This window comes from Astyanax mexicanus, unplaced genomic scaffold, assembly GCF_023375975.1.
Source record: "Astyanax mexicanus isolate ESR-SI-001 unplaced genomic scaffold, AstMex3_surface scaffold_46, whole genome shotgun sequence".
Lineage (NCBI taxonomy): Eukaryota > Metazoa > Chordata > Actinopteri > Characiformes > Acestrorhamphidae > Astyanax > Astyanax mexicanus.
The window spans coordinates 154,974-170,503 of NW_026040056.1; the positions used below are offsets into that span (position 1 = coordinate 154,974).

The 15,530-nt window shown below is 37.0% G+C and overlaps 1 pseudogene; it reads left to right on the forward strand.

The window, feature by feature from the left end:
- LOC125795253 (interferon-induced protein 44-like) overlaps positions 1-15,530 on the forward strand; it is a 32,085-nt pseudogene that overhangs the window by 7,557 nt on the left and 8,998 nt on the right.

Consider the following 15,530-nt stretch of genomic DNA (forward strand, 5'->3'; position numbering starts at 1 on the left):
CACCTGTTTTGACCCAATAGCCTCTGTGTAAATAACCCTTTTCCTCAGCTTTACAAAGTATTGCCAATTCATCCTGTCACTGTGTACAAAAGAGACTTCATAACTGTTTTCTATGCTCGTGGTTTACCCTCTCCAGGTCTGCCTTGTTAGCTGTCTTGTTATTAATGCAGTGGTTTAGCCCTGTGTTATTATTATTATTATTATTGTTTGTTTACAGTACAAGAAATACAGTGTGGGACGTTTTGCCATCTATGATGTGAAAGGTCTGGAACGTACTTCAGGAGGGGTTAATCCTGATGACATCATCAATGCTTTAAAAGGCCACATAAAAAATGGCTACAAAGTAAGTACAATCAAACAACAGTAATTTAATTATAATAATTTATTATATATTAATAATATATATATATATTTTTTAATAACTAATGATGAATATCGTCTATTCCCTTAAGTTTGGTGATGATCCAATAAATACAGATGATGAATTTTACAACATCAGTCCCGGCCTGAACGATAAGATCCACTGTTTGATCAGCGTCATCCCGGCAAGCAACCCCTCTGGTCGGGGACCCGACGGCAAAGAGGCCTTTATAGATGAGGAGATGGTGTAAAAGCTGAAGAACATCAGAGAAAACGCTAGTAAACTGGGTGAGTTCACCACCCTGATAACACACTGCTCTATAAACACACTGCTCTATAAACACACTGATCTATAAATACACTGCTCTATAAACACTCAGCTCTGTAAACACTCAGCTCTATAAACACACTGCTTTATAAACACTCACCGCTATAAACACACTGCTCTATAAACACACTGCTCTATAAACACTCAGCGCTATAAACACACTGCTCTATAAACATACTGATCTATAAACACACTGCTCTATAAACACACTGATCTATAAACACACTGCTCTATAAACACACTGATCTATAAACACACTGCTCTATAAACACACTGATCTATAAACACACTGCTCTATAAACACACTGCTCTATAAACACACTGATCTATAAACACACTGCTTTATAAACACTCACCGCTATAAACACACTGCTCTATAAACACACTGCTTTATAAACACTCACCGCTATAAACACACTGATCTATAAACACACTGCTCTATAAACACACTGATCTATAAACACACTGCTCTATAAACACTCAGCGCTATAAACACACTGCTCTATAAACACACTGCTCTATAAACACAATGATCTATAAACACACTGCTCTATAAACACTCAGCGCTATAAACACACTGCTCTATAAACACATTGCTCTATAAACACTCAGCGCTATAAACACACTGCTCTATAAACACACTGCTCTATAAACACAATGATCTATAAACACACTGCTCTATAAACACTCAGCGCTATAAACACACTGCTCTATAAACACACTTCTCTATAAACACACTGATCTATAAACACACTGCTCTATAAACACTCAGCGCTATAAACACACTGCTCTATAAACACACTGATCTATAAACACACTGCTCTATAAACACACTGCTCTATAAACACACTGATCTAGAAACACACTGCTCTATAAACACACTGATCTAGAAACACACTGATCTAGAAACACACTGATCTATAAACACACTGCTCTATAAACACACTGATCTATAAACACACTGCTCTATAAACACACTGATCTATAAACACACTGCTTTATAAACACTCACCGCTATAAACACACTGCTCTATAAACACACTGCTCTATAAACAATCAGCGCTATAAACACACTGCTCTATAAACACACTGCTCTATAAACACTCAGCGCTATAAACACACTGCTCTATAAACACACTGATCTACAAACACACTGCTCTATAAACACACTGATCTATAAACACACTGCTCTATAAACACACTGCTCTATAAATACACTGCTCTATAAAAACTCAGCTCTGTAAACACTCAGCTCTATAAACACACTGCTTTATAAACACTCACCACTATAAACACACTGCTCTATAAACACACTGCTCTATAAACACTCAGCGCTATAAACACACTGCTCTATAAACACTCAGCGCTATAAACACACTGATCTATAAACACACTGATCTATAAACACACTGCTCTATAAACACACCGATCTATAAACACACTGCTCTATAAACACACTGCTCTATAAACACACTGCTTTATAAACACACTGCTCTATAAACACTCAGCTCTGTAAACACTCAGCTCTATAAACACACTGCTCTATAAACACTCACCGCTATAAACACACTGCTCTATAAACACACTGCTCTATAAACACTCAGCACTATAAACACACTGCTCTATAAACACACTGATCTATAAACACACTGCTCTATAAACACACTGATCTATAAACACTCAGCTCTGTAAACACACTGCTCTATAAACACACTGCTCTATAAACACACTGATCTATAAACACACTGGTCTATAAACACTCAGTGCTATAAACACACTGCTCTATAAACACATTGCTCTATAAACACTCAGCGCTATAAACACTCAGCTCTGTAAACACACTGCTCTATAAACACACTGCTCTATAAACACACTGACCTATAAACACACTGATCTATAAACACACTGCTCTATAAACACTCAGCTCTGTAAACTCACTGCTCTATAAAAACACTGCTCTATAAACACACTGCTCTATAAACACACTGCTCTATAAACACACTGCTCTATAAACACACTGATCTATAAACACACTGCTCTATAAACACTCAGCGCTATAAACACACTGCTCTATAAACACACTGCTCTATAAACACAATGATCTATAAACACTCAGCGCTATAAACACTCAGCGCTATAAACACACTGCTCTATAAACACATTGCTCTATAAACACTCAGCGCTATAAACACACTGCTCTATAAACACACTGCTCTATAAACACAATGATCTATAAACACACTGCTCTATAAACACTCAGCGCTATAAACACACTGCTCTATAAACACACTTCTCTATAAACACACTGATCTATAAACACACTGCTCTATAAACACTCAGCGCTATAAACACACTGCTCTATAAACACACTGATCTATAAACACACTGCTCTATAAACACACTGATCTAGAAACACACTGATCTAGAAACACACTGCTCTAGAAACACACTGATCTAGAAACACACTGATCTAGAAACACACTGATCTAGAAACACACTGATCTATAAACACACTGCTCTATAAACACACTGCTCTATAAACACACTGATCTATAAACACCTAGCTCTGTAAACACACTGCTCTATAAACACACTGCTCTATAAACACACTGCTCTATAAACACACTGATCTATAAACACACTGCTCTATAAACACACTGATCTATAAATACACTGCTCTATAAACACTCAGCTCTGTAAACACTCAGCTCTATAAACACACTGCTTTATAAACACTCACCGCTATAAACACACTGCTCTATAAACACACTGCTCTATAAACACACTGCTCTATAAACACACTGCTCTATAAACACACTGATCTATAAATACACTGCTCTATAAACACTCAGCTCTGTAAACACTCAGCTCTATAAACACACTGCTTTATAAACACTCACCGCTATAAACACACTGCTCTATAAACACACTGATCTATAAACACACTGCTCTATAAACACACTGATCTATAAATACACTGCTCTATAAACACTCAGCTCTGTAAACACTCAGCTCTATAAACACACTGCTTTATAAACACTCACCGCTATAAACACACTGCTCTATAAACACACTGCTCTATAAACACTCAGCGCTATAAACACACTGCTCTATAAACATACTGATCTATAAACACACTGCTCTATAAACACACTGATCTATAAACACACTGCTCTATAAACACACTGATCTATAAACACACTGCTCTATAAACACACTGATCTATAAACACACTGCTCTATAAACACACTGCTCTATAAACACACTGATCTATAAACACACTGCTTTATAAACACTCACCGCTATAAACACACTGCTCTATAAACACACTGCTTTATAAACACTCACCGCTATAAACACACTGATCTATAAACACACTGCTCTATAAACACACTGATCTATAAACACACTGCTCTATAAACACTCAGCGCTATAAACACACTGCTCTATAAACACACTGCTCTATAAACACAATGATCTATAAACACACTGCTCTATAAACACTCAGCGCTATAAACACACTGCTCTATAAACACATTGCTCTATAAACACTCAGCGCTATAAACACACTGCTCTATAAACACACTGCTCTATAAACACAATGATCTATAAACACACTGCTCTATAAACACTCAGCGCTATAAACACACTGCTCTATAAACACACTTCTCTATAAACACACTGATCTATAAACACACTGCTCTATAAACACTCAGCGCTATAAACACACTGCTCTATAAACACACTGATCTATAAACACACTGCTCTATAAACACACTGCTCTATAAACACACTGATCTAGAAACACACTGCTCTATAAACACACTGATCTAGAAACACACTGATCTAGAAACACACTGATCTATAAACACACTGCTCTATAAACACACTGATCTATAAACACACTGCTCTATAAACACACTGATCTATAAACACACTGCTTTATAAACACTCACCGCTATAAACACACTGCTCTATAAACACACTGCTCTATAAACAATCAGCGCTATAAACACACTGCTCTATAAACACACTGCTCTATAAACACTCAGCGCTATAAACACACTGCTCTATAAACACACTGATCTACAAACACACTGCTCTATAAACACACTGATCTATAAACACACTGCTCTATAAACACACTGCTCTATAAATACACTGCTCTATAAAAACTCAGCTCTGTAAACACTCAGCTCTATAAACACACTGCTTTATAAACACTCACCACTATAAACACACTGCTCTATAAACACACTGCTCTATAAACACTCAGCGCTATAAACACACTGCTCTATAAACACTCAGCGCTATAAACACACTGATCTATAAACACACTGATCTATAAACACACTGCTCTATAAACACACCGATCTATAAACACTCAGCTCTGTAAACACACTGCTCTATAAACACTCAGCGCTATAAACACACTGCTCTATAAACACTCAGCGCTATAAACACACTGCTCTATAAACACACTGCTTTATAAACACACTGCTCTATAAACACTCAGCTCTGTAAACACTCAGCTCTATAAACACACTGCTCTATAAACACTCACCGCTATAAACACACTGCTCTATAAACACACTGCTCTATAAACACTCAGCACTATAAACACACTGCTCTATAAACACACTGATCTATAAACACACTGCTCTATAAACACACTGATCTATAAACACTCAGCTCTGTAAACACACTGCTCTATAAACACACTGCTCTATAAACACACTGATCTATAAACACACTGGTCTATAAACACTCAGTGCTATAAACACACTGCTCTATAAACACATTGCTCTATAAACACTCAGCGCTATAAACACTCAGCTCTGTAAACACACTGCTCTATAAACACACTGCTCTATAAACACACTGACCTATAAACACACTGATCTATAAACACACTGCTCTATAAACACTCAGCTCTGTAAACTCACTGCTCTATAAAAACACTGCTCTATAAACACACTGCTCTATAAACACACTGATCTATAAACACCTAGCTCTGTAAACACACTGCTCTATAAACACACTGCTCTATAAACACACTGCTCTATAAACACACTGACCTATAAATACACTGCTCTATAAACACACTGATCTATAAACACTCAGCTCTGTAAACACACTGCTCTATAAACACACTGCTTTATAAACACTCACCGCTATAAACACACTGCTCTATAAACACACTGCTCTATAAACACTCAGCGCTATAAACACACTGCTCTGTAAACACACTGCTCTATAAACACACTGATCTATAAACACTCAGCTCTGTAAACACACTGCTCTATAAACACACTGCTCTATAAACACACTGCTCTATAAACACACTGACCTATAAACACACTGATCTATAAACACTCAGCACTATAAACACACTGCTCTATAAACAAACTGCTCTATAAACAGTCAGCGCTATAAACACTCAGCTCTGTAAACACACTGCTCTATAAACACACTGCTCTATAAACACACTGCTCTATAAACACTCAGCGCTATAAACACTCAGCTCTGTAAACACACTGCTCTATAAACACACTGCTCTGTAAACACACTGATCTATAAAAACACTGATCTATAAACACACTGATCTATAAAAACACTGCTCTATAAACACACTGCTTTATAAACACTCACCGCTATAAACACACTGCTCTATAAACACACTGCTCTATAAACACTCAGCGCTATAAACACACTGCTCTATAAACACACTTCTCTATAAACACACTGATCTATAAACACACTGCTCTATAAACACTCAGCGCTATAAACACACTGCTCTATAAACACACTGATCTATAAACACACTGCTCTATAAACACACTGCTCTATAAACACACTGATCTAGAAACACACTGCTCTATAAACACACTGCTCTATAAACACATTGACCTATAAATACACTGCTCTAGACACACTCAGCTCTGTAAACACTCAGCTCTATAAACACACTGCTCTATAAACACTCAGCGCTATAAACACACTGCTCTGTAAACACACTGCTCTATAAACACACTGATCTATAAACACTCAGCTCTGTAAACACACTGCTCTATAAACACACTGCTCTATAAACACACTGACCTATAAACACACTGATCTATAAACACACTGCTCTATAAACACTCAGCTCTGTAAACACTCAGCTCTGTAAACACACTGCTCTATAAACACATTGATCTTTAAACACACTGCTCTATAAACACACTGATCTATAAAAGCACTGCTCTATAAACACACTGCTCTATAAACACACTGCTCTATAAACACACTGACCTATAAACACACTGATCTATAAACACACTGCTCTATAAACACTCAGCACTATAAACACACTGCTCTATAAACACACTGCTCTATAAACAGTCAGCGCTATAAACACTCAGCTCTGTAAACACACTGCTCTATAAACACACTGCTCTATAAACACTCAGCGCTATAAACACTCAGCTCTGTAAACACACTGCTCTTTAAACACACTGCTCTATAAACACACTGACCTATAAACACACTGATCTATAAACACACTGCTCTATAAACACTCAGCTCTGTAAACTCACTGCTCTATAAAAACACTGCTCTATAAACACACTGCTCTATAAACACACTGATCTATAAAAACACTGATCTATAAACACACTGATCTATAAAAACACTGCTCTATAAACACACTGATCTATAAACACACTGCTCTATAAACACTCAGCGCTATAAACACACTGCTCTATAAACACACTGCTCTATAAACACAATGATCTATAAACACACTGCTCTATAAACACTCAGCGCTATAAACACACTGCTCTATAAACACACTGCTCTATAAACACTCAGCGCTATAAACACACTGCTCTATAAACACACTGCTCTATAAACACAATGATCTATAAACACACTGCTCTATAAACACTCAGCGCTATAAACACACTGCTCTATAAACACACTGATCTATAAACACTGCTCTATAAACACACTGCTTTATAAACACTCACCGCTATAAACACACTGCTCTATAAACACACTGCTCTATAAACACTCAGCGCTATAAACACACTGCTCTATAAACACACTGCTCTATAAACACTCAGCGCTATAAACACACTGCTCTATAAACACACTTCTCTATAAACACACTGATCTATAAACACACTGCTCTATAAACACTCAGCGCTATAAACACACTGCTCTGTAAACTCACTGCTCTATAAAAACACTGCTCTATAAACACACTGCTCTATAAACACACTGATCTATAAAAACACTGATCTATAAACACACTGATCTATAAAAACACTGCTCTATAAACACACTGATCTATAAACACACTGCTCTATAAACACTCAGCGCTATAAACACACTGCTCTATAAACACACTGCTCTATAAACACAATGATCTATAAACACACTGCTCTATAAACACTCAGCGCTATAAACACACTGCTCTATAAACACACTGCTCTATAAACACTCAGCGCTATAAACACACTGCTCTATAAACACACTGCTCTATAAACACAATGATCTATAAACACACTGCTCTATAAACACTCAGCGCTATAAACACACTGCTCTATAAACACACTGATCTATAAACACTGCTCTATAAACACACTGCTTTATAAACACTCACCGCTATAAACACACTGCTCTATAAACACACTGCTCTATAAACACTCAGCGCTATAAACACACTGCTCTATAAACACACTGCTCTATAAACACTCAGCGCTATAAACACACTGCTCTATAAACACACTTCTCTATAAACACACTGATCTATAAACACACTGCTCTATAAACACTCAGCGCTATAAACACACTGCTCTATAAACACACTGATCTATAAACACACTGCTCTATAAACACACTGCTCTATAAACACACTGATCTAGAAACACACTGCTCTATAAACACACTTATCTATAAACACACTGATCTATAAACACACTGCTCTATAAACACACTGCTCTATAAACACACTGCTCTGTAAACACATTGACCTATAAATACACTGCTCTAGACACACTCAGCTCTGTAAACACTCAGCTCTATAAACACACTGCTCTATAAACACTCAGCGCTATAAACACACTGCTCTGTAAACACACTGCTCTATAAACACACTGATCTATAAACACTCAGCTCTGTAAACACACTGCTCTATAAACACACTGCTCTATAAACACACTGACCTATAAACACACTGATCTATAAACACACTGCTCTATAAACACTCAGCTCTGTAAACACACTGCTCTATAAACACACTGATCTTTAAACACACTGCTCTATAAACACACTGATCTATAAAAGCACTGCTCTATAAACACACTGCTCTATAAACACACTGCTCTATAAACACACTGACCTATAAACACACTGATCTATAAACACTCTGCTCTATAAACACTCAGCACTATAAACACACTGCTCTATAAACACACTGCTCTATAAACAGTCAGCGCTATAAACACTCAGCTCTGTAAACACACTGCTCTACAAACACACTGCTCTATAAACACACTGACCTATAAACACACTGATCTATAAACACACTGCTCTATAAACACTCAGCTCTGTAAACACACTGCTCTATAAACACACTGCTTTATAAACACTCACCGCTATAAACACACTGCTCTATAAACACACTGCTCTATAAACACTCAGCGCTATAAACACACTGCTCTGTAAACACACTGCTCTATAAACACACTGATCTATAAACACTCAGCTCTGTAAACACACTGCTCTATAAACACACTGCTCTATAAACACACTGCTCTATAAACACACTGACCTATAAACACACTGATCTATAAACACTCAGCACTATAAACACACTGCTCTATAAACAAACTGCTCTATAAACAGTCAGCGCTATAAACACTCAGCTCTGTAAACACACTGCTCTATAAACACACTGCTCTATAAACACACTGCTCTATAAACACACTGCTCTATAAACACTCAGCGCTATAAACACTCAGCTCTGTAAACACACTGCTCTATAAACACACTGCTCTGTAAACACACTGATCTATAAAAACACTGATCTATAAACACACTGATCTATAAAAACACTGCTCTATAAACACACTGCTTTATAAACACTCACCGCTATAAACACACTGCTCTATAAACACACTGCTCTATAAACACTCAGCGCTATAAACACACTGCTCTATAAACACACTTCTCTATAAACACACTGATCTATAAACACACTGCTCTATAAACACTCAGCGCTATAAACACACTGCTCTATAAACACACTGATCTATAAACACACTGCTCTATAAACACACTGCTCTATAAACACACTGATCTAGAAACACACTGCTCTATAAACACACTGCTCTATAAACACATTGACCTATAAATACACTGCTCTAGACACACTCAGCTCTGTAAACACTCAGCTCTATAAACACACTGCTCTATAAACACTCAGCGCTATAAACACACTGCTCTGTAAACACACTGCTCTATAAACACACTGATCTATAAACACTCAGCTCTGTAAACACACTGCTCTATAAACACACTGCTCTATAAACACACTGACCTATAAACACACTGATCTATAAACACACTGCTCTATAAACACTCAGCTCTGTAAACACTCAGCTCTGTAAACACACTGCTCTATAAACACATTGATCTTTAAACACACTGCTCTATAAACACACTGATCTATAAAAGCACTGCTCTATAAACACACTGCTCTATAAACACACTGCTCTATAAACACACTGACCTATAAACACACTGATCTATAAACACACTGCTCTATAAACACTCAGCACTATAAACACACTGCTCTATAAACACACTGCTCTATAAACAGTCAGCGCTATAAACACTCAGCTCTGTAAACACACTGCTCTATAAACACACTGCTCTATAAACACTCAGCGCTATAAACACTCAGCTCTGTAAACACACTGCTCTTTAAACACACTGCTCTATAAACACACTGACCTATAAACACACTGATCTATAAACACACTGCTCTATAAACACTCAGCTCTGTAAACTCACTGCTCTATAAAAACACTGCTCTATAAACACACTGCTCTATAAACACACTGATCTATAAAAACACTGATCTATAAACACACTGATCTATAAAAACACTGCTCTATAAACACACTGATCTATAAACACACTGCTCTATAAACACTCAGCGCTATAAACACACTGCTCTATAAACACACTGCTCTATAAACACAATGATCTATAAACACACTGCTCTATAAACACTCAGCGCTATAAACACACTGCTCTATAAACACACTGCTCTATAAACACTCAGCGCTATAAACACACTGCTCTATAAACACACTGCTCTATAAACACAATGATCTATAAACACACTGCTCTATAAACACTCAGCGCTATAAACACACTGCTCTATAAACACACTGATCTATAAACACTGCTCTATAAACACACTGCTTTATAAACACTCACCGCTATAAACACACTGCTCTATAAACACACTGCTCTATAAACACTCAGCGCTATAAACACACTGCTCTATAAACACACTGCTCTATAAACACTCAGCGCTATAAACACACTGCTCTATAAACACACTTCTCTATAAACACACTGATCTATAAACACACTGCTCTATAAACACTCAGCGCTATAAACACACTGCTCTGTAAACTCACTGCTCTATAAAAACACTGCTCTATAAACACACTGCTCTATAAACACACTGATCTATAAAAACACTGATCTATAAACACACTGATCTATAAAAACACTGCTCTATAAACACACTGATCTATAAACACACTGCTCTATAAACACTCAGCGCTATAAACACACTGCTCTATAAACACACTGCTCTATAAACACAATGATCTATAAACACACTGCTCTATAAACACTCAGCGCTATAAACACACTGCTCTATAAACACACTGCTCTATAAACACTCAGCGCTATAAACACACTGCTCTATAAACACACTGCTCTATAAACACAATGATCTATAAACACACTGCTCTATAAACACTCAGCGCTATAAACACACTGCTCTATAAACACACTGATCTATAAACACTGCTCTATAAACACACTGCTTTATAAACACTCACCGCTATAAACACACTGCTCTATAAACACACTGCTCTATAAACACTCAGCGCTATAAACACACTGCTCTATAAACACACTGCTCTATAAACACTCAGCGCTATAAACACACTGCTCTATAAACACACTTCTCTATAAACACACTGATCTATAAACACACTGCTCTATAAACACTCAGCGCTATAAACACACTGCTCTATAAACACACTGATCTATAAACACACTGCTCTATAAACACACTGCTCTATAAACACACTGATCTAGAAACACACTGCTCTATAAACACACTTATCTATAAACACACTGATCTATAAACACACTGCTCTATAAACACACTGCTCTATAAACACACTGCTCTGTAAACACATTGACCTATAAATACACTGCTCTAGACACACTCAGCTCTGTAAACACTCAGCTCTATAAACACACTGCTCTATAAACACTCAGCGCTATAAACACACTGCTCTGTAAACACACTGCTCTATAAACACACTGATCTATAAACACTCAGCTCTGTAAACACACTGCTCTATAAACACACTGCTCTATAAACACACTGACCTATAAACACACTGATCTATAAACACACTGCTCTATAAACACTCAGCTCTGTAAACACACTGCTCTATAAACACACTGATCTTTAAACACACTGCTCTATAAACACACTGATCTATAAAAGCACTGCTCTATAAACACACTGCTCTATAAACACACTGCTCTATAAACACACTGACCTATAAACACACTGATCTATAAACACTCTGCTCTATAAACACTCAGCACTATAAACACACTGCTCTATAAACACACTGCTCTATAAACAGTCAGCGCTATAAACACTCAGCTCTGTAAACACACTGCTCTACAAACACACTGCTCTATAAACACACTGACCTATAAACACACTGATCTATAAACACACTGCTCTATAAACACTCAGCTCTGTAAACACACTGCTCTATAAACACACTGCTTTATAAACACTCACCGCTATAAACACACTGCTCTATAAACACACTGCTCTATAAACACTCAGCGCTATAAACACACTGCTCTGTAAACACACTGCTCTATAAACACACTGATCTATAAACACTCAGCTCTGTAAACACACTGCTCTATAAACACACTGCTCTATAAACACACTGCTCTATAAACACACTGACCTATAAACACACTGATCTATAAACACTCAGCACTATAAACACACTGCTCTATAAACAAACTGCTCTATAAACAGTCAGCGCTATAAACACTCAGCTCTGTAAACACACTGCTCTATAAACACACTGCTCTATAAACACACTGCTCTATAAACACACTGCTCTATAAACACTCAGCGCTATAAACACTCAGCTCTGTAAACACACTGCTCTATAAACACACTGCTCTGTAAACACACTGATCTATAAAAACACTGATCTATAAACACACTGATCTATAAAAACACTGCTCTATAAACACACTGCTTTATAAACACTCACCGCTATAAACACACTGCTCTATAAACACACTGCTCTATAAACACTCAGCGCTATAAACACACTGCTCTATAAACACACTTCTCTATAAACACACTGATCTATAAACACACTGCTCTATAAACACTCAGCGCTATAAACACACTGCTCTATAAACACACTGATCTATAAACACACTGCTCTATAAACACACTGCTCTATAAACACACTGATCTAGAAACACACTGCTCTATAAACACACTGCTCTATAAACACATTGACCTATAAATACACTGCTCTAGACACACTCAGCTCTGTAAACACTCAGCTCTATAAACACACTGCTCTATAAACACTCAGCGCTATAAACACACTGCTCTGTAAACACACTGCTCTATAAACACACTGATCTATAAACACTCAGCTCTGTAAACACACTGCTCTATAAACACACTGCTCTATAAACACACTGACCTATAAACACACTGATCTATAAACACACTGCTCTATAAACACTCAGCTCTGTAAACACTCAGCTCTGTAAACACACTGCTCTATAAACACATTGATCTTTAAACACACTGCTCTATAAACACACTGATCTATAAAAGCACTGCTCTATAAACACACTGCTCTATAAACACACTGCTCTATAAACACACTGACCTATAAACACACTGATCTATAAACACACTGCTCTATAAACACTCAGCACTATAAACACACTGCTCTATAAACACACTGCTCTATAAACAGTCAGCGCTATAAACACTCAGCTCTGTAAACACACTGCTCTATAAACACACTGCTCTATAAACACTCAGCGCTATAAACACTCAGCTCTGTAAACACACTGCTCTTTAAACACACTGCTCTATAAACACACTGACCTATAAACACACTGATCTATAAACACACTGCTCTATAAACACTCAGCTCTGTAAACTCACTGCTCTATAAAAACACTGCTCTATAAACACACTGCTCTATAAACACACTGATCTATAAAAACACTGATCTATAAACACACTGATCTATAAAAACACTGCTCTATAAACACACTGATCTATAAACACACTGCTCTATAAACACTCAGCGCTATAAACACACTGCTCTATAAACACACTGCTCTATAAACACAATGATCTATAAACACACTGCTCTATAAACACTCAGCGCTATAAACACACTGCTCTATAAACACACTGCTCTATAAACACTCAGCGCTATAAACACACTGCTCTATAAACACACTGCTCTATAAACACAATGATCTATAAACACACTGCTCTATAAACACTCAGCGCTATAAACACACTGCTCTATAAACACACTGATCTATAAACACTGCTCTATAAACACACTGCTTTATAAACACTCACCGCTATAAACACACTGCTCTATAAACACACTGCTCTATAAACACTCAGCGCTATAAACACACTGCTCTATAAACACACTGCTCTATAAACACTCAGCGCTATAAACACACTGCTCTATAAACACACTTCTCTATAAACACACTGATCTATAAACACACTGCTCTATAAACACTCAGCGCTATAAACACACTGCTCTGTAAACTCACTGCTCTATAAAAACACTGCTCTATAAACACACTGCTCTATAAACACACTGATCTATAAAAACACTGATCTATAAACACACTGATCTATAAAAACACTGCTCTATAAACACACTGATCTATAAACACACTGCTCTATAAACACTCAGCGCTATAAACACACTGCTCTATAAACACACTGCTCTATAAACACAATGATCTATAAACACACTGCTCTATAAACACTCAGCGCTATAAACACACTGCTCTATAAACACACTGCTCTATAAACACTCAGCGCTATAAACACACTGCTCTATAAACACACTGCTCTATAAACACAATGATCTATAAACACACTGCTCTATAAACACTCAGCGCTATAAACACACTGCTCTATAAACACACTGATCTATAAACACTGCTCTATAAACACACTGCTTTATAAACACTCACCGCTATAAACACACTGCTCTATAAACACACTGCTCTATAAACACTCAGCGCTATAAACACACTGCTCTATAAACACACTGCTCTATAAACACTCAGCGCTATAAACACACTGCTCTATAAACACACTTCTCTATAAACACACTGATCTATAAACACACTGCTCTATAAACACTCAGCGCTATAAACACACTGCTCTATAAACACACTGATCTATAAACACACTGCT